The following is a 22,529-nucleotide window of genomic DNA, read 5'->3' as shown; positions in this document are numbered from 1 at the left end:
AGAAACATGCTTACCATTAAAATAAGCATACATCAGATTAAAAGCACAAGACATACAATCAGGAACACCACATGCTTTATGAGAGGGATTAACAATAGGCAACTTATGCATGGTAGACATGGCATTTGTGTTATCCAACTCATGTGTGTCTGAGTTAGTCTCAGTTGCTTTCACAACCTTGACTGGAACTTTTGACACACTTGACTTGGAGACAGCTTTCTCATTAGCATTATCTTCAGCACGGATTTCTTCTTGAATAATAAATGAGGTCTCATCAAATGGTTCAGTAATTGATTCTTTATAGAGGGGTTCATCAACACCCTTAAGCACATGTGGTACTTCCCTGCCTTTAGCACATACATGAGGAGGGGAGTTTATGCCTAATTTTCCAATAGCAGCATTGTAATCATAACCTATTTCAGATGTTTGATTAACAACTTGCTTATTGTAAAACTCTTTGGACTTCGAACAAGAATTAAAGTAAGCTTTAACCTTAGCCTCAAGACCGGTGATTTTGTCTTTGAGAATAGTTTCAAGTTGTCTATAACAATCAACTCTATTCTTTAGAAAAGATACTTGTTCTTTTAATTTATCTTGATTAATGTGCACAAGTCTTAATTCATTGCCTCTTTCTCAAGGTCTTTGATTTATTGATTTAACAATTCATTATCACGACGAGCACAATCTAAGGAACCTCCTAGATGATAAACTAATTCAGTATCAGTAAATTTTACCTCTTTTCTTGACGATGAGGTATTTGCATCACTAGCCATGAGAGCAAGATTCCCAACTTCTTCATCTTCACTGTCAGTATCATCCCAGCTTCTTCCCTTTGCCAGGTAAGCCCTTTCAGATTTACTCTTCTGATTAGAATCATAAAAGTTCTTCCTAAATTGTTTTGGCTTCCTGCATTTTGTGGCAAAGTGTCCCAACTCATTACAGTTGAAGCATCGAATGGTGCTTCGATCAACCATCCCTGTTTTGTACCCACCACTGCTGGTGTTAGAGGATGAAGATCCACCTTTCTGGAATCTGTTGTAGTTGGACTTGTACTTGAACTTGGGATTCCTTTTGAATCTGACATTTGAGAATCTCTTGACAATCAGGGCCATTGACTCATCCTCCAATTGCTCCAGTTCTTCCAAGGAATAAAAATCATCTCCTGATTCATTTGTAGTAGGAGGATCAAATTCTGCTACTATCACATTTTCTTCAACCTTGGAAGACTGTACCATTCTTTCTGACTGTTGAGATTGTTTTTGATATTGTGGTTGTTGTTGTTGTTCATCAGCTACTAGAGTAGTAGACGTGCTGACCACTCTTCCTTTCCCGTAAACTTCCTTCTACTGAATCTGCTCCAACTCATAAATCTTTAACACACCATAGAGCCTTTCCAAAGAAATCTCAATCTCACTCAGATCTTTTGCTTCTCTTATGGCAGTGATTCTATGTTCGAGATGAGTTGGCAGCGTTAAAAGGAACTTTTTGTTGACCTCCCTGATGGAATAGTATTTACCATTAATGTTCAGGTTGTTGATCAATGCATTGTACCTCTCAAACACTTCAGTGATTCCTTCTCCTGGATTGGATTTAAAGTATTCATACTCAGAGGTTAGGATTTCTAACTTGTTCTCCCTAACTTCCTCCGTGCCTTCATTAATAATCTCAATAGTTTCCCAGATATGTTTGAAATCTTTACAATTCATCACATGTCTATTCATCAAGGGATCAAGGGAATCTACTAAAATTAATTGAAGGCTAGCATCCAGGGAGGCTTCTTCTTTTTCAGCAGGAGAAAAATCCTCAGGATTCTTTACATAAGTTCTAGCTTTGGTGATCACCACATCATTTTCTATTACCTCTGGTTCAATAACCATAGGAATTTTTGGACCCTTCTTTAACACTTCCAGATATTTGGGATTAGCAACTTGTAAAAACAATAGCATCTTCTTCTTCCACATGATATAATTTTCTTTATCGAATAGTGGAATTTTAACGGTTCCAACTTTTTGTGTAGTCATTATGAATTTTTTGAGTGAATAAAAAATTCAAGGAGTGAAAGAAACACAAAAGTCTAGGATCTTGATTTGTACGTTAATCAGAAGGCTCTGATACCAATTGTTAGGTCCCAATATGTTTGTAGAAGGGGGTTGAATACAAACTATACCGTTTAATCGAATAAAATGCGGAATAAAAATTGAAACAAAATTTAAGTTAAATAAAACTTTTATTAAACTTGAAATGTGTTACAACAACGGTATCTGTTACAAGGAATTAATCTCAAATTAATTATCACTAATTTATAATAAATTCAACATGAACTTTTTCTATTTTTGCAATAATTAGAATCAAATGCTAAAAGCGATTTGAGATTAAGTTCTAGGGATTTTGATCCGCTAGATAGTTACACAAGAACAACAAAAGAATTTCTAGTGGATTGGATTTAACAATAACTGCTAGAAATAAATGCTCTGAGAATTTTACAATAATTTCTCTGCTTCTGTTTGTTTTGTGTTCTTCAGTGGTTGGCTGTGTATTCAATTGTGTTGACAAAATAATCTGCTTCTATTTGTTTAAGTAAACAGATCACTCGAATTGAATCAGCATGACATTCGGCAAGACAATCCAAAATGAACTAGCAAGACAATCCTTTGAACTGGTAGAACTTTCGGTAGGACAATTACTTGACTTGGAAAGACTATCGGTAGGACAATAGAATGACTTGGTAGAACTATCCAGAAAGACTTGGTAGGACTTTCGGTATGACAATCCAATTGTCATACCAATTCAAATCTGTTTTGCTGATTTTCTTTTTGAATATAAATTCAAAATCATTTCTGAAAAATGCATAATATTAATTCAGAATTAATTAACCAATTAATTCAATTAATCAATAAATTAATCTTTGCAGATTTAATTTATTTTCTTAATTAATTTAAATGACTTAATTAATTAATAGAGAATTAATACTACTCTTGAACAGCAACCACTCTTCTGACAATCTTCTGAAAATCACTTAATCCATTTCACCACTTGAATGTTGACACTCGATGTACTGTCTGGTTCATGAATGACTAACTTCTGTGATGTTTCTCCAAGTCTTGATTTTCTTCAGATTAAATTCCTGTAATTAATTGATACCCTGACGAGATCTCTGTCACTAGGTTAAATCTACAATCTTGATTTATATCACTGAGGCTTGATCAATTACTTGAGCTTCTTCCAGTGAATCTTCAAGTCTGTAGATGAACAATGTTTCTTAACCCTTTGACAGATGTTACTTTGTGAGATCTCTCCGACGATAGATCCACTATTTACTTATTACATTCTTATTTGAGTTGAGTTAAATCCTCGAATAAACAAATAGGCTTAACATATGCCTTTCAACTATATCTATATTCACCTTTGGGTCCCCTATACTAAGGGTATACGCAACTACTGCTTATCTCTAGCATAGGTATTATGCAACTTATAAGCATTGAATCAACACCTAGATATCAAGATTACGAAACAAACATGCATTTAAATATCATATAACATGCTCCAATATATCGCAAGATTTGCTAATAACAATCATGCACTTATCACAAGATAATGCATATACATATATACATCACAACAACAGTATAACGTGTAGAAAACTTGCCTGAGGAACTGAGGGTGAAAAATGGCTTGGGACGAGTCTGGTAACCTATAAACAACATATAAGTTGGAATTAAACCAAAGTCGCTTATGAATCTATACTTTAACCAATTAGACTCTAACACTTGCTTTGCGCTCAACGATTCCCTTAAGTCGCTCGAGTACCCTCGGCTCCACCATTTTTAATAAATTAACCATTAAGGGTTTTAAGGCGATTGTTTCGCGAGTGCCTTACCAACTGCCTAATACACTTTACATAAATTATTCATACTCCAATTAGTCCTTTAAGGTGTTTAACCTATGTTTCAAAGTAAGGTGAGGGTTAATGGTTCATTCGCGAAACGCCGTTACTTAAAATGGTCGTTTCTCCTAAACCGTACATCGGATTCAAACGAACCACATATCAAAATGAAGCTCATAACATGAGCTATCTAATCATGGCAATGGTCAAAATCTAACAGGGAGTTCTCGGGTCCTAATGTTAAGAGCAAAAACAGTCTAAAGTAAATCGGACATTACGACGGCTATATTTACGCGATTACCAATTTTATTCTACTCCAAACCAACCCACAATCAACTCACAATCAAAATCCCAACCAAACTCCATCCATAATTCACCATAACAGCCCCAACAAACTCAAAATTATCAATTTATACTATTCTCAAACATGAATTTAAACTATACTTAAGTTCATTAATCAATACTCCAAGAATTACAACTCCAAAACATCACAAAGCCAACTAACCTCTACATACACAACAATCAAGCCTCTCATGAACTATAACAACAAAACTAAACCTAATACTCAAGTAGAGTTAGGGTTTGGAGGGGTTATACCTTCCTTGGAGAATGGAGAATCAAGTAATTAGCTTGGAATCACCCTTAAAAGTCCTTATCCAAGCTTAATCTAAACAAAAACTCAAGAACAAAAATTTTAGTTCTTGAAAAACACTATTCACCATCTTCTTCCATGATTTTTATGAAGAGATTGTGAATGAATTAGAAGCTCAAACTTATAGGATAGCTATATCTATGCATAAGGAGTCTTAGATAATTACCTTGCTAATTAACAAAGCTTGGAACTAGGATTTTGAATTTTCTTTCTTTGAAAAAGAAAAGAAGCCGAGAGCTTTTGATGAAGAAGGTGAGATAGCTTTGTGTTTTTGGTGAAAATGAATTGTTGGTTGACTTGGTGGATTTGTTTTGTTTTGATCAATTACCTTTTTAACCATGAAAAATTGTGTGGTTATTAATCAACCACACCTCCTTCCCTTATGTCATGCTTAGGTCATCATGTGATGTCACTCTCCCACACTTGTCCTCTTCTTATTGGTTTGATGACATCATCATCCCTAACCTCCTTGATTAACTCTTAATTGCTTGCCTAATGACCGCTGATCTGTTATACGGTTCGCTTAACTTTCGTTCTCATTTATCGTTTGAGGGATCATACCCGGGATCTTATTACTTGGGTTCCCTTAACCTTTCTCAATACATTATATTCCTTTTATGATCCTCTCTTAAAATCCTTGAATTTAAATCCTTTTTATCCTGTTACCTTATACTTAATTCTTTCGGTATCTGGTGGATTTTTGGGAAAAATCAAAGTGTTCGGATTTGGATTCTGACGATCTTTACATACACTTATTTAACATATAGAGTACTAATACGATCTCAGAATAACAATAAAAGAACCCCTACATAGTGTGGCATGAAAAGTTTTCTTATTCAGCAATATCAGCAAAAACACTATTCATAAGGGTTACAAAAAAAGTTCAAAATTTTGGGGTTATTACAGTCTCCCCTCCTTGAAAGGATTCCGTCCCGGAATCAAATAGAAAACAAATGGGGGTACTTTTCTAGCATTGCGCTCTCTAGCTCCCAAGTTGATTCTTCCACATTATGATTCTGCCATAGCACTCTGACTAGCTTGATCACTTTGTTCCGAAGCACCTGCTCCTTTTTATCCATAATCTTTACTGGTTTCTCCATGTAAGTCAGATCTGGTTGCATATCCACATGCTCGTACTCCACTATGTGTCTGGCATCCCGATGATACTTCCTTAGCATTGACACATGGAACACATTATGAACTTGTTGTAGGTTCGGGGGTAAGGCTAGCTCGTAAGCCAACTTCCCAATCCGTCTTAGTATCTCAAAAGGTCCAATGTATCTTGGACTTAGTTTTCCTTTCTTTCCGAACCTCATTAACCCTTTCCAAGGGGATACTTTTAGTAGTACTAAGTCCCCTACTCATACTCCTTGTCCTTTCGGGCTAGGTCTGCATATTTCTTCTGTCTGTCTTGGGCTGCTACCAGCCGTCCTCTGATGAGATCCACTATGTCTTTGGTCCTTTGGACCACTTCGGGTCCGAGCATCTTCCGCTCTCCTACTTCATCCCAGTATAAGGGAGATCGACACCTTCTTCCGTATAGGGCCTCATAAGGCGGCATTCCGATGCTAGCATGAAAGCTATTGTTATAAGAAAACTCGATCAACGGCAAGTGATCATCCCAACTTCCTTTAAAGTCTATTGCACAGACTCTCAACATATCCTCCAGTGTCTGGATGGTCCTTTCACTCTGCCCATCCGTTTGGGGATGGTAAGCGGTACTCATATTTAACTTGGTCCCCGCACATTCTTGAAAGCTCCTCCAAAATCTAGAGTTGAACCTGGGGTCTCGGTCTGAGACAATGGACGCTGGGACTCCATATCGCGTCACTATTTCCTTAAGGTAAATGTCCACCAGTCTATCGACTGTGTATCTCTCATTGATAGGAATGAAATGAGCTGACTTTGTCAGTCGGTCTATAATCACCCATATGGCATCATGGTTGGCTTTCGTCCTTGGTAAATCGACAACAAAATCTATGGCTATCTGTTCCCATTTCCATTTGGGAATCTCCAGGGGTCGTAAAAGTCCACTGGGTCTCTGGTGCTCTGCCTTTACTCTTTGGCAAGTCAAACATTTGCTTACCCATTCTGCTACGTCCCTCTTCATGTTGGGCCACCAGTAATACTCTTTCAAATCCCTATACATCTTGGTGCTTCCCGGGTGAATGGAATATCTTGAACTATGGCTTTCATCCAAAATCTCGTCTTTAAGCTCTTGAACGTTCAGAACCCAAATCCGGTAGGAGTACCTCATTATCCCTTTATTATCTCTCTCAGTATGGATCTCTTCTTCAGTCATTGATTCTCTGCCTTCATTCATTACTTTCTCTTGGCACAATCTAATCTTTTCCAATAACTCTGGCTGCATCGAGATCTCAAACAGCTTTTCAGTTCCGGTTCCGGTTATCTTTACTTCTATTTCCATTTTCTCGAAATCCTTTATCAATTTTTCCGAAGTCGTTATCATTCTGAGTCTTTCCTTTCTACTAAGGGCATCAGCCACCACATTGGCTTTCCCCGGATGATAGAGAATCTCACAATCATAGTCCTTGATTAGCTCTAACCATCTCCTCTGGCGCATGTTGAGCTCTTTCTGCGTAAATATGTACTTGAGGCTCTTATGGTCTGTGAAAATCTCGCACTTCTCTCCATACAAGTAGTGCCTCAAAATTTTTAAGCAAAAACTATTACCGGGAGCTCAAGGTCATGAGTAGGATATCTAATCTCGTATTCCTTCAGTTGTCTCGACGCATACGCAATCACTTTACCGTGCTGCATAAGCACACACCCTAATCCTTTGTGCGACGCGTTACTATATATCACAAAATCTCCTTTTCCGTCTGACAATGCCAACACCGGGGCCGTTACCAACCTTTTCTTTAATTCCTGAAAACTGTTCTCACATTTCTCCGTCCATTCAAACTTCTCTGTCTGACGAGTAAGTCGTGTCAAAGGGGCTGCGATCTTCGCAAAGTCCTGTACAAATCTACGATTGTAGCCGGCCAATCCTATGAAACTCCTTACCTCTGTGGGTGTGGTTGGCCTTTCCCAATTTGAGACCACCTCTATCTTGGAGGGGTCGACCAATACTCCTTCTTTATTGATCACATATCCTAAAAACTGTACTTCATTCCTCCAGAATTCACACTTCGAGAATTTGGCATATAACTGTTCCTCTCTGAGTATTCCTAGAGCTATCCTCAAATGCTCTGCATGTTCTGCCTCAGTCCTTGAGTAGATTAAAATATCATCGATAAAAACTATCACACACTTGTCCAAGTACTTCTTAAATACTCTGTTCATTAAATCCATAAAAGCCGCTAGGGCGTTGGTTAATCCAAAGGACATTACCAAGAGCTCATAGTGCCCATACCTGGTACGGAACGCTGTCTTGGGAATATCTTCGGGTTTAATCTTTAGTTGGTGATATCAAATTCTCAGGTCAATCTTGGAAAAATAAACATCATCCTTTAGCTGGTCGAACAGATCGTCTATTCTAGGTAACGGGTACCTGTTCTTTATGGTTAGCTTGTTCAACTCTCGATAGTCGATGCACAGCCTCATGCTCCTATCTTTCTTCTTAACAAATAACACTGGTGCTCCCCACGGAGACACACTGGGTCTTATCATACCCTTATCCAAGAGTTCCTGCAATTGGGTAGTTAATTTCTTCATTTCTAATGGGGCTAACCGGTAAGGTGCTTTTGAAACTGGCACCGTCCCTGGGGCCAACTCAATAGCAAATTCAATCACTCTATCGGGTGGTAATCCCGGAAGGTCTTGTGGGAATACATCTTCAAATTCGTTGACTACCGGAATATCTTGTAAGTTGGGCACCTCCTTCTGCGTGTCCACCACATAGGCTAGGTAAGCCTCATTTCCTTTTCGTAGCATCCTTTTGGCCTGGGCCATAGTCAAAAATTTCTGCGTCTGCCTCTTTTCTCTAAATATGACTTCTTTCTTTCCTGGGATATTCAACTTAACTTTCTTCCCCTTACAGTCTATCTGAGCATCATTGCTAGATAGCCAGTCCATTCCCAAAATTACATCAAACTCCCCTAATTTAAAAGGAATCAGATCAACACTAAAAGATTGTTCCCCTATGCCTAACTCACAGGCGGGGTGAATCTGGTTAACAGGAATAACTTCATGATTGGCTATTTCTACTTGTAAGGGTTCTATTAAGGGTTCAGCCTTAAATCTTAATTTACGCGCAAAGTCCTTTGATATAAAAGATTTATTTGCTCCCGAATCAAATAAAACATTTGCACTGACTGAATTTAGAGAAAGGGTACCTGCTATCACATCTGGGTCTTTCATAGCATCCTGGACTGTCATGTTGAAAGTCCTCGCAGTAGGTGGCTTATTGGAGGCAGCCCTGCTGGCTCCTGAAGCTGCTGGTTTGTTCATTGGGCATTCCCTCTTCCAATGACCCGGGCGTCCACACTGATGACAAGTGGTGGTTGGAATGACAGTAGGGGTTAATGAAGGGCACTTAGTTGAATAGTGACCCTCTCGACCGCACTTAAAGCAGGTTACTGGCTTTCCTTTACACTCCCCAGTATGCATCCTTCCACAAGTGTTACAGGCTGGCAATGGGGGTCGAGACTGGTTGGAATAGGACATTCTTGACTTCTGGCCGCTCTGGCTCACATTCACGCTCATTGGCCGCTTAAACCCAGTGTTCCTTCCCGGTAGGGACACTGCTCCTCGATTAAATCTAGTTGGGAAGCTCCTTCCTGCGGAACCTCCACCCATGCTCATACTTTTCCTCTTTATTCCCTTCTTCTCTCTTTCCTTCTGCATCTGTTCACTTCCGGCTTCTACAATTGTTGCATTTTGCACCAGAGTGGCATAATCAGTAAGCTCAAGGATTGCCACCCTATTCTGAATCCACGGTTTCAGTCCCTGCTGAAACCTCCTAGCTTTCTTTTCCTCGGTGCTCACAAACTCCGGCACGAACCTTGATAACTCAGTAAATTTTGCTTCGTACTCTGCTACAGATAAGTTATTCTGCTTTAGCTCCAAGAACTTGAGCTCCATCTGGTTCTCCATAAACCTCGGGAAATACTTTCCCAAAAACAACTGACTGAACCTCTCCCAGGTTATGATAGCATCTGTCTCCATGTTTTTCTTGGCCTCCCACCAGTAGTTGGCCTCTCCTTTCAGAAGGTAGGTAGCAAATACTGCCTCATCGGGACTCAGAATCTCAAAGGATTTCTCCATTTCCTTTAACCATGCCCTTGCCTCAACTGGGTCGGCTGATCCGTGGAACTCAGGGGGCTTAAGGGTCTTGAAAGCCCTGAAAGAGTTTGCCACAGCATTGTTATTTCCTTGAGGGGGTGGGTTGGGTTGACGTTCCAAGTTCTGCCTTAGTAGTTGCATGAACTGGCCCATGGGATCCATGCCTGGGTTTGGTACTGGTTGCTCAACCTCAGTTTCTCCTTCTTTAGCCTCTATCTCAAATCCCTCAACATTATATGTTTCCTCCTCCTCTTCATACAGGGAGTCATCCCGTTCAACATAATCCTCATCTTCTTCTTCACTGTGTTCCTGGTTCCTATCGTCCTGGTTATGGCTTCCCTGGTCCTCAGATCCAGGGTTCGCCTTAGTTCCAATCTTTCTTGGCGGCATGATACTGATAAATATTTGGGAAATTCAATGTTAGGTCACAATCATACACAACACTGTGCCTTGCACAGTTCTATAATGGGGAGAATGTATCTCGTAATTATATTATATTATGACAGTTCTAATAAGAAGTGCAGTAATAATAATGATAAAAACAGTGATCTCGTCACTAAGGAACTGAACTGAAAGGAAACAAATATATACATAATGCGAGAAATACATAGTTTGATCTAGTCAAAAGTACAACAGTGCTACAGCCATCTGCCCCAAAAGTGATACACAAGAGTCTATCTGTCTAGTCAGAAAAAGGGATGCTATATACAAGTCAACTATCCCGGAAAATTAGCTCTTACTAGGGCCTCGACTAACTAGACAACTAGACTATCCCATCGTCAGTCCTGAATCACACACCGGAGCGGGTCAGCTCCCATACCCTTTCTATCGCACGACGGAAGATATAGTCGGCCTGCCACCTGGAGATCCTACCATGCCTGTCCCCCTGGAGCGATCTGAGTCTCGCTCGGGACGTGAGCTCTATCCCCATCAGCTCCCTCCTCAAGGATCGTGGTATAGTAGCCCTAGCCTCATAAGCTCGGGCACGCCTACCCGCCCTCTCCGCATCCAACTCCCTCCTGACCTCATCCAGCCGGGCCTCAGCAACAACCACTCAGGTCCTCAGTACATCCTGAACATATCCGTGGGCTAACAAAGACTGCCTATGGGCAGGGTCGAGAGGTGGTGAATCCGGAGCCGCTGGGGGTGCCTCCTCGGTCTGCCTAGGCTCGGGAGTATGGGTCTCTGGGCTGTCATCATAGGGGATCCAAGATAGTGGTGGAGGGGTAGGAGCTCTGACCACCGGGAGTGAGGGTAAAGGGGTACCAGTATACTCCACTATAGCTCCGACATGCTCCTCAGCTACTGGGACCTCATCCGGGTCCTCCTCATCTGAAATAGCAACAACCTCTGTCTCTGAATCCTCTGAGGGGTCCTCCTCATCCTCCTCCATCTCAGGCTCCTCCTGATCCTCGGCATCTAGCAGTGCCTCATCATGCTCACGCTCGAACATCTCAGGGTCCTCTATCTCATGTGCCTACACATTAAATGAGCTAAGTTACTATCATGATACTTATAGGGGTTCCCGTAAGGGTTTTAACTGTCAGCGCTACTTTACGTAGTCCGACCATGAACTTGGCAAGAGTTCTTATTATCTTTGTGAGTTTATTATTATATCGTCGCATCATCTCTGAGGTTTATAACGCTTAACTCTGATACCATTTCTGTAACACCCCCAGATCCGGGGTCGGGATCCGGGTCGTCACGGTCTTTCTTTCCACAATATCACTTAACTGAATTAATAATAAATAACCTCATGCTGTGACCCCACACTAACACACACCACAACCCGTCATAGTCTCAGAGATGAAATTGAAATAAGTACAAGTCTTTGAATCAACAATTTAAAAGTTATTACAATCCAAAATGATTACTTGATAAGTTTACAATTAATTGCCATTATCTGCCACAAGTTATAATTATACATAATTGATTCCCAAAAGTAGAAGGTCTGATCTACAGATAGATCTACCTCTGTAGCTATAGCAGCTATGATCTCAACGGGAAGGCGTTGGGCGCTTCCCACGCTCTTGCGCTGGGTCTGCTTGAGTCTGGCCATCTTTCCTAACTGTTGTTGTATGATGAAGAAATAAAGCAAGAGTGAGCATTACAGCTCGCAAGATAATATATAGTGTAAACGATAATGCAAGTATTTAAATGGATAACTTACTAAAATCCTTTATCAAGTGTAAGATAATTACTTACTGGATATAAGCAAAAATAAGGGATGAAGTTACCAAATACTTCACTATACTTATATCATTTATAAAGCTACTTGAACTACCACTGTTCAAAGTATAATGAGCTTTCAACAGTTCATCACATAGATGAGACTACCAGACAAGATTTGAATAGATTAAATCTTTGAAATATTATTGAATGAAATGAAGTTATGAGATACTTCATTAAGTCCCGATATATATATCCACATATATATCTCTTTATACATTTCCTGAAAACCTCTGTCATGTAAAGTATGAACAGAGTTCGTAACATCCAATGAATTTTTGGAAAGGAAAAGAATTGTGGCATAAACCTGATATCTTGCGGATCAGGAAAATATACCAATAAGTAACCTTTTCTACTAGTAGATGGACGAATTCCCCACTGGTCATCACCCTGGTCGCAATAGGACCTTATGCTGGACTGCCACTCAGCCACTTACGCATTTGATGGACTCCCATTGAGCCACTTACACTTTCATGGACGCCCACTGAGCCCATGTTGCTTATGCCGACTCGATAGATGGACTTACTTCCCGAACGTTGGGTAAGTAATCAATTCATTTACCAAAACAGCAACCTTGTTGCAAATATAAAATACACCACAGAGCCGGATCCCTCCGGTTTTGAGCGAGTATTTAAATCCCCTTTAAAAGGAAGATCTTAAATATAAAAAGGAGTTTTGGGATCCGCTCTAACTTTTAAAAATCATTTTGAAGACTCGAAAACATTTTTAAGAATGTTTGGAGTAATGCTGATTTAATACAATAAATCAGTCCCAATATATTAGAAAATATCTGAATATTATTTTTTAAATAATATTCCCATAAAGAATAATCTTTATAAAAATAATTGAAGTAAAAGTTTTAAAACACATACTTGAAATGGATATTAAATAACCAAAGATATACTTATACGAAAGTATGATCTTTATTTGAATAATCGAAAATAAGTTTGATTATCGAAACATTATTCTTTAATAAAATAAAGAATATTATTTAATAAAATAAGCGGAATCATAAGTCCTCGAATGAATATTCAAAAATAATATTCATTTAATAAATTAAGCGGAGTCATAAGTCCTCGAATGAATATTCAAAATAATATTCATTTAATAAATTAAGCGGAATCATAAGTCCTCGAATGAATATTCAAAATAATATTCATTTAATAAATTAAGCGGAGTCATAAGTCCTCGAATGAATATTCAAAATAATATTCATTTAATAAAATAAAGTTATCGAATAAAACTTATTCGATTAATAGTTTTAAAAACTATATCTATATATATATAAATATATATATATATATATATATATTATACTCGGGAACATCGACTCCCGGTTTAGAAAATGTTCACCTCTGGGTCCCCTATACTGAGGGTATACGCAACTACTGCTTATCTGTAGCATAGGTATTATGCAACTTATAAGCATTGAATCAACAATTAGATATCAAGATTACGAAACAAATATGCATATAAATATCATATCACATGCTCCAATATATCGCAAGATTTGCTAATAACAATCATGCACTTATCACAAGATAATGCATATACATATATACATCACAACAACAGTATAACGGGTATAAAACTTGCCTGAGCAACTGGGGGTGACAAATGGCTTGGGACGAGTCTGGTAACCTATAAACAACATATAAGTTGGAATTAAACCAAAGTCGCTTATGAATCTATACTTTAACCAATTAGACTCTAACACTTGCTTTGCGCTCAACGATTCCCTTAAGTTGCTCGAGTACCCTCGGCTCCACCATTTTTAATAAATTAACCATTAAGGGTTTTAAGGCGATTCTTTCGCGAGTGCCTTACCAACTGCCTAATACACTTTAAATAAATGATTCATACTCCAATTAGTCCTTTAAGGTCTTTAACCTATGTTTCAAAGTAAGGCAAGGGGTAATGGTTCATTCGCGAAATGCCGTTACTTAAAACGGTCGTTTCTCCTAAACCGTACATCGGATTCAAACGAACCACATATCAAAATGAAGGTCGTAACATGAGCTATCTAATCATGGCAATGGTCAAAATCTAAAAGGGAGTTCTCAGGTCCTAATGTTAAGAGCAAAAACAGTCTAAAGTAAATCGGACATTACGACGGCTATGTTTACGCGATTACCAATTTTATTCTACTCCAAACCAACCCACAATCAACTCACAATCAACATCCCAACCAAACTCCATCCATAATTCACCATAACAGCCCCAACAAACTCAAAATTATTAATTTATACTATTCTCAAACATGAATTTAAACTATACTTAAGTTCATTAATCAATACTCCAAGAATTACAACTCCAAAACATCACAAAGCCAACTAACCTCTACATACACAACAATCAAGCCTCTCATGAACTATAACAACAAAACTAAACCTAATACTCAAGTAGAGTTAGGGTTTGGAGGGGTTATACCTTCCTTGGAGAGTGGAGAATCAAGTAATTAGATTGGAATCACCCTTAAAAGTCCTTATCCAAGCTTAATCTAAACAAAACCTCAAGAACAAAAATTTTAGTTCTTGAAAAACACTATTCACCATCTTCTTCCATGATTTTTAGGAAGAGATTGTGAATGAATTAGAAGCTCAAACTTATAGGATAGCTATATCTATGCATAAGGAGTCTTAGATAATTACCTTGCTAATTAACAAAGCTTGGAACTAGGATTTTGAATTTTCTTTCTTTGAAAAAGAAAAGAAGCCGAGAGCTTTTGATGAAGAAGGTGAGATAGCTTTGTGTTTTTGGTGAAAATGAATTGTTGGTTGACTTGGTGGATTTGTTTTGTTTTGATCAATTACCTTTTTAACCATGAAAAATTGTGTGGTTATTAATCAACCACACCTCCTTCCCTTATGTCATGCTTAGGTCATCATGTGATATCACTCTCCCACACTTGTCCTCTTCTTATTGGTTTGATGATATCATCATCCCTAACCTCCTTGATTAACTCTTAATTGCTTGCCTAATGACCGCTGATCTGTTATACGGTTCGCTTAACTTTTGTTCTCGTTTATCGTTTGAGGGATCATACCCGGGATCTTATTACTTGGGTTCCCTTAACCTTTCTCAATATATTATATTCCTTTTATGATCATCTCTTAAAATCCTTGAATTTAAATCCTTTTTATCCTGTTACCTTATACTCAATTCTTTCGGTATCTGGTGGATTTTCGGGAAAAATCAAATTGTTCGGATTTGGATTCTGACGATCTTTACATACACTTATTTAACATATAGAGTACTAATACGATCTCAGAATAACAATAAAAGAACCCCTACATAGTGTGGCATGAAAAGTTTTCTTATTCAGCAATATCAGCAAAAACACTATTCATAAGGGTTACAAAAAAAGTTCAAAATTTTGGGGTTATTACAGATGAGCAATATCCACCGGGAGAGAAGAAGTCAGAAAAGCTACTCGAGAACTCAAGAAGATATCGACAAGCCAATTCTAAAGAACTGAAGATTGGTGATATCGACAAGTCCTTTATTCACTAGAGAACTCAGAGTTATCGATAAGTCATAGTGAAGATATGAAGACTAGAAATCTCGACAAGCTGAAGACCTCTACAAGTCAAACTCAATATGGAGTGTTAGAGATCTCGATAAGCCTATGTACTTATCGAGATGTCAAGTGTGCTACTAATTCAAACTGGAGATCTCAAGGTACAGTCTCAAAGTACAGAATTGCAGATCAGTTCAATATCCAAGATAAACAATCAACAAACAATCCAACAACTGGATTGACAAGTCTACAAAAAGCAGCTTGAAGAGTGTGCAAGATCAATGGCAAAGATTAACTGACAGAGGAAGATTAAAGTAAACATGGGATGCTAAAGATATGCTAAGACAGAAATGGAAGATCTGTTTTTCTATAAATAGAAATGAAAAGTGACAGTTTAGAAAAGCTAATAGCATGTTTATTATCCACTGTGTAAACCAGCAGTTAACCGAGTTATAAAGTTAACACTGGTCCTCTAGTTAGAAGTAATAATTTAGGTAAATCTCATGTATCACTCTCAAGAAGAAGCTGAGCTCTTTAAAATCAAAGAGCTTAGAAATTCTGTAGCAAAACAGTCTTAATTTTTAATAAAAAAATTAAGTGAGTTTTGAAGATCTGTGTTCTTTATTTTGTGCAAGTTTAATTTCTGCATGAACACTTTTCTAGACAAGATTTAATTTACTTTGTTCAACCATTATCTTTCAAGAAAAGCCTAAAATCAGAAAAACATATTCACTCCCCCTCTGTGTGTGATTTATTATCTAACAAGTGGTATCAGAGCAAAATCTGAAAGTAAATAGATTCAAGATCTTGGTAGAATGAATACACAGAAAATCAGTAGCATCAAAATTCCTACCTTTGACAAAGCTAACTACACTTTTTGGAAAAAGAAAATGATGCTGTTTATCAAGATGGCCAATCCATTCTACATTCATATCCTCAAGAATGGACCCTTCATTCCTGTGGTGAGAATTGAGGAATCATACCAGCTCATTATGCTCCTAAAGATCCAGCTGAGTATTCTGACCCTGAAAAGGAGAAAGTCTCCCTGGACAGCAGCTTGCAATTGATATTAATTGAGTCACTTGAAAATGTGATGTATAATAATATTGTTAACTGTGACACTGCCAAGCAAATATGGGAGAAGATTGAAATACTCTGTGAAGGAACTGAGGAGGTTAGATCTAATCAAAGAAGGATACTGATTTCACAGTATTAAGGTTTCATAGCTAAGCCTAAGGAAAGCATTACTGGTGTGTTTGAAAGATTTAACTAGCTGATAAATGACTTGCAGCTTCATGACAAATACTATGAAGCTGAAGAGGTGAATCTAAAGTTCTTTCTTACTCTCCCTGACCATTTGGAACAGAAAATCTCAGCAATCAGGGAAGGGAAAGACTTGAGCAGAATAACTCTAGAAGTTCTATATGGAATTCTCAAAACCTATGAACTAGAGATGATTCAAAGGCAATCATTGAGACCTGGCCAAGGACATGTTATAGATGGTTCAAGTGCTTTAATAGTAAATAAAGGCCAAACATCTAATGATGAACCAAGAGAAAAATTGCCTCAACAAGTGAGCAGAGAAAAATTGATTCACAGGAGCAAGTCATACTAGAATTGGAAAAGGATGAGTTCTATACTCTTGAAGAACTGGATGAGCTAGATCAGTCAATGGCATATCTGGCTAGAAAATTCTCTAGCATTAGAGTAAGGAAGCCAATATACTTCAAAAATAAAGGACAACCCTTTAACAAAGATAGCAGCTGGAAAGAGAAAGGGAGGTATAATTCTGATAACAGGAGTGGTTACAAAACTGGATCTGTTGACAAATCTAATATAAGGTGCTTCAATTATGATGAACTAGGCCACTTTGCTACAGAATGCAGGAAACCCAAGAAGGAAAAGAAAGATAAAGCGTATCTTGAACTTGAAGCAAAGTATGAAGCTCTTCTGAAGAAACAGCAAAGCAAAGCTTATATTGCAGAAGGTAAAAATTGGGATGACTCTGAAAATGATGAAGATGAAGAACTAGGAAACCATGTACTCATGGCCTTGGAGCAAGGGGAGTCATCCTCATCTAAATCATAGGTACCAACTCTTACCTCCACTGATTTAAATGTGAATCAATATAAGGAAACTATTGAAAAGATGAGCATAAAAATGTTTCACATTCATACAAGCATGGTTGCTGCTAATGAAGAAGTTAGCAGATTAACAAAGTTAAATGAGAAGCTTGAAAGTGAAAAACAAGAAGCTGAATTTTTGACAGTGGAGCTTGAAGCCTTGAAACAAGAAAATGGCTATTTCAAAAACAAGATCAAGTGTGCAAATGAGATTGAGGTTGTGCTAAAGGTAAAACTGGAGAAAAGTGAAGTAAAGTTGAAGTCCTTTAAGAATGCATCTGAATTGGTTGGTCAGTACTACGAGAAAAATAAACTATGTGCAAAAATTGCCATTGGTCTTGATTATGATACCTTAAACAACAAAAAGGAAAACACTGGTGACAAAAGAAAAGCAACAAAGAGTGAAAACATTCCAGCAATGCTGAAAAATGTTGGGTCACCCGTGTTTAAGACTTGTGAGGTAAACTTCAGTGAAGTAGAATTGATTATCAAGCAAGAAATTGCAGATGAGGATAATGAAAAGAAGAATGCAAATTTAATTCAATCTTCTAAGGCTAAAGAAAATCTTATGAACAATCAAAGTACCAAGACTCCGGTCAAAGAAACCAAGATTGAAGATGCAAGAAAGAAGAAGAAAAATAGAGGTGGAAGAATGGGGATAAACAAAAGCAATAATCTTGCCTATGTTGCAGATGTTCCTAGTAAGAAGTGTGGAAAATATGGTTCTACAAATCATTTAACTCACCTTTGTAAAAAAGGGTGTTAGTAAGCCAACAGAAGGAGCTTGCAAATACAATGAAGCAGATTTGAATGATCCCTACTCATTCTATGATAAGTTTGACTGCATCTCTTGCAACTTGAAAGTGATGAAGAGTTGCCACAAACTGAGAGTAGATCTTACAGAATCAAAAATTGAGTCTACATTAGAAAGGGATAGTACACAACAATCATTGAATTCTATTTTATCTGAAATAAATCACTCTACTTCTGTTAAATCAGTTAACAAGAGGAAAGTACTCAACACTGCTTGGGTCACTAAACACACTTGAATCTCATTGTGTGCAGGGCAAAGTGAAGAAAGTCATATGGATCATTGACAGTGGATATTCCAGACATGTGACAGGTGATAGGGCCCTGCTATCACAATTTGAGGAGAAATTTGGCCCATTAGTGACCTTTGGAAATAATAATAAAGGATTCACAATGGGATATGGCATGATTGTTTCTGAAAATGTTTTCATTGATTATGTAGCACTAGTAGATGGTCTTGAGGTGAATCTTCTCAATGTTAGCCAATTTGCAGATAAAGGCTTTGAAGTCTTATTCAACAAAGAAGAATGCACCTTTATCAGCAAGAAAACTGGTGAAATTGCTCTGAAAGGAGCAAGGAAAAGAAGCTTGTTTGTTGCAGACTTGGACTCAACAAATAAGGATGGTATTTGCTGCTTCTATACCAAGGCATCAGAAGAACAAAGCAAGCTATGACATAAGAAGCTGTCTCACTTGAATTTTAAGGCAATTAACAACTTAGTCAAAAAGGAGTTAGTAAGAGACATGCCCAAGCTGGAGTTTGCTCAAGTTGAAGTATGTGATGGTTGTCAAAAAGGAAAGATGAAAAGATCTAGTCACAAGTCAAAAACCATGAATTCCATTAGTGCACCCTTGCAGCTTATTCACATGGACTTGTTTAGGCCAGTAAATGTCTTATCAATTTCAAGGAACAGATATGCACTTGTGATGGTGGATGATTTCTCAAGATACACTTGGGTAGAGTTCATGTACTCTAAATATGAAACTCCACATATCATAATTAAGCACATCAAGAAGATAGAAAAATAGGCTGAAGATTACAATTATGTGAAAAGACTGAGAAGTGACAATGGTATAGAATTCATAATTCCTACATTAAGTGAATTCTGCAAAGGCAAAGGCATTTTTCAAGAGTTCTCAACTGCCAGGACACCTCAACAAAATGGAGTAGTTGAGAGAAAGAACAGAACGTTGGTTGAAGCTGCCAGAACAATGTTGCAAGATGCTAAATTTCCAACAATTTTCTGGGAAGAGGCTGTCAACACTACATGCTATACTCAGAACAAATATCTCATGAACAAGGCAAATGGCAAGTCACCCTACTCAATCATGTCCAAAAGAAAGCCTACTGTAAAGCATCTTCATGTATTTAGAAGCAAGTGTTACATTTTAAAAGACAACTCTGAATATGGGGGGAAATTTGACTCAAAGGTCTTTGAAGCAATTTTTTTGGGATATTCACTGGAAAGAATAACCTACAAAGTCTATGTGATTGATCAAAAGAAGATCATGGAAAGCACATATGTGACCTTTGATGATGACAAGTGTCCAGGCTTGGAATGCCTTGATGATAATGAAGTTGAAGCTCTTGCATTTGAAAACCTCAATATTGATAGTGATTCTGATGGAGAAGTTGAAGTTAATGCACAACAAATGATGAATTAAGAGACCACTGAACATGAAAATCATGGGAATGGAAGCTCATCTCAAACACCTGAATTTGATAGCACAAACTCAGGGGGAGAAAGAGAAGAAGGATCTACCAGTCACACCAATAATGAAGAAAATGATAAAGACACAAGTCAACAAACTCACACAAGGAAGTAGGATAGAAGTCACTCCAGAGAAGCAATTATTGGTGATCCTACTGCTGGTGTGAGGACTAGAAGTGCAACTGCTAATGAGTGCCTACATGCATGTTTTCTGTCCCAAGTAGAGCCTAAGAAAATTGATGAAGCTCTATTGGATCCTGACTGGATATCTGCCATGCAGGAAGAGCTGAATTAGTTTGAAAGAAGCAAAGTCTGGAAGTTAGTTCCTGCACCAAAGAACGGAAGCATTATTGGAACAAAATGGGTGTTCGGGAACAAAATGGATGAAAATGGTATAGTTACCAGAAACAAAGCAAGGTTGGTTGCAAAAGGCTACTCACAAGAAGAAAGGATTGATTATGATGAAACTTTTGCTCCTGTTGCAAGAGTTGAAGCTATAAGAATTTTTCTAGCATTTGATGCACATTTAAATTTTAAAGTGTATCAAATGGATGTCAAAAGTGCCTTTCTGAATGGTGAGCTAGAAAAGGAAGTTTATGTGCAACAACCTCCTAGCTTTGAGGATCCAAAATTTTCTAACTTTATGTATAAGTTACTCAAGGCTCTATATGGACTAAAACAGGCACCTAGAGCTTGGTATGACACACTATCAGATTTCCTATTAAAGCATGGTTTTACTAGAGGAACATAAGACAAGACTCTCTTCTACAAGAAATATGGTGAAGATATGATCCTAGTTCAAATCTATGTAGATGATATTATCTTTGGTTCTACTAATGAGAAGCCGTGCCAAAGATTTTCCAAGCTTATGCAAAGTGAATATGAAATGAGTATGATGGGGGAACTAAGTTACTTCCTTGGACTTCAAGTCAACCAAAGAAGTGATGGTATCTTCATCAGCCAAACTAAATATGTCAAGGATCTTTTGAAAAGGTTTGGAATAGTTGATTGTTCACCTGCATCTACACCTATGTCTACTGTATCAAAGTTGGATGAAGATAAAAAGGGCAAGAGTGTAGATATATCAAGCTATAAAGGGATGATTGGATCATTGCTTTACTTAACAGCAAGCAGACCAGACATCATGTTTGTAACATGTCTATGTGCAAGATTTCAAGCCAATCCAAAAGAATCACATTTGATAGCTGTAAAGAGGATTTTCAAATATTTGAAGGGAACTCCAAACTTGGGATTATGGTATCCTAAGGGAACTGGTTTTGAAGTTGTCGGATACACAGATGCAGATTTTGCTGGATGCAGGGTTGACAGAAAGAGTACCAGTGGAAGCTGTCAATTTCTTAGACAAAGACTTGTATCCTGGTACAACAAGAAATAACAATCTGTATCAACTTCTACAGCTGAAGCTGAATACATAGCTGCAGGAAGTTGTTGTGCTCAAGTGCTTTGGATTAGAAATCAGCTAATGGATTATGGCCTAGTGTTACACAAAATTCCTATCATGTGTGACAATACTAGTGCTATATCTATAGTAGCAAATCCGGTTCATCATTCTAGGACAAAACACATTGATATGAGGTACCGATTTATTAGAGAACATGCTACTAATGGTACCATTGAGCTCATTTTTGTACCAACAGAAAAACAACTATCTGACATTTTTACTAAACCTTTGGATGAAGCAACTTTCACTAGACTTGTAAGTGAAATTGGAATGCTCAATTCTTCATCCTAAGGAAAGAACTCAGCTAATGTTTTGCAGCAGATTAATATCCATTAAATCAAAATTAATTTGATTAAATTGGAAATTAACTGAAATATGGATTATAAATATTTCAGAAAATTGCTGCATATTTATTTTTCAAATTCAAATTAACTTGGTATTTGTCAAATTCTGAGTAAACTGCTTAGTTGTGAATTTATATCCTTAATATGTAAAATTAACTCAAGGCAAAATTACAAAAACCAAAAGTATTTAGAGAACTAAGTTCTCGATAAACATAAATTGACTTCTCGACAAGTCATTTAAGGACTTCTCGAGTGAGTCCTCGATAAGTCAATTAACTAACTCCTCGATAGGTTTAAAATGACTTATCGATAAGTCCTTGTAGAGTTCTCTAATAGTGTTCATTCACAGAGTTCTCTACAAGTACAATTCTTGACTTATCAAAGACTCAGAACTGAGATAATTTAAACTGATAAATTATTTTGGTAAAATACTTTTGGAAAATTTATTCTAATTTTATTTTGAAGTTATTCAAGTAAAAGTTAGAATTAGTTCAGTACAATTTTTGGACAAACTGGGTATTTATTTGATATTTCGATAAGTCAAGTT

The sequence above is a fragment of the Apium graveolens genome, chromosome 3, assembly GCF_009905375.1.
Source record: "Apium graveolens cultivar Ventura chromosome 3, ASM990537v1, whole genome shotgun sequence".
NCBI classification, from domain to species: domain Eukaryota; kingdom Viridiplantae; phylum Streptophyta; class Magnoliopsida; order Apiales; family Apiaceae; genus Apium; species Apium graveolens.
Note: the sequence above shows the minus strand (reverse complement) of the source record.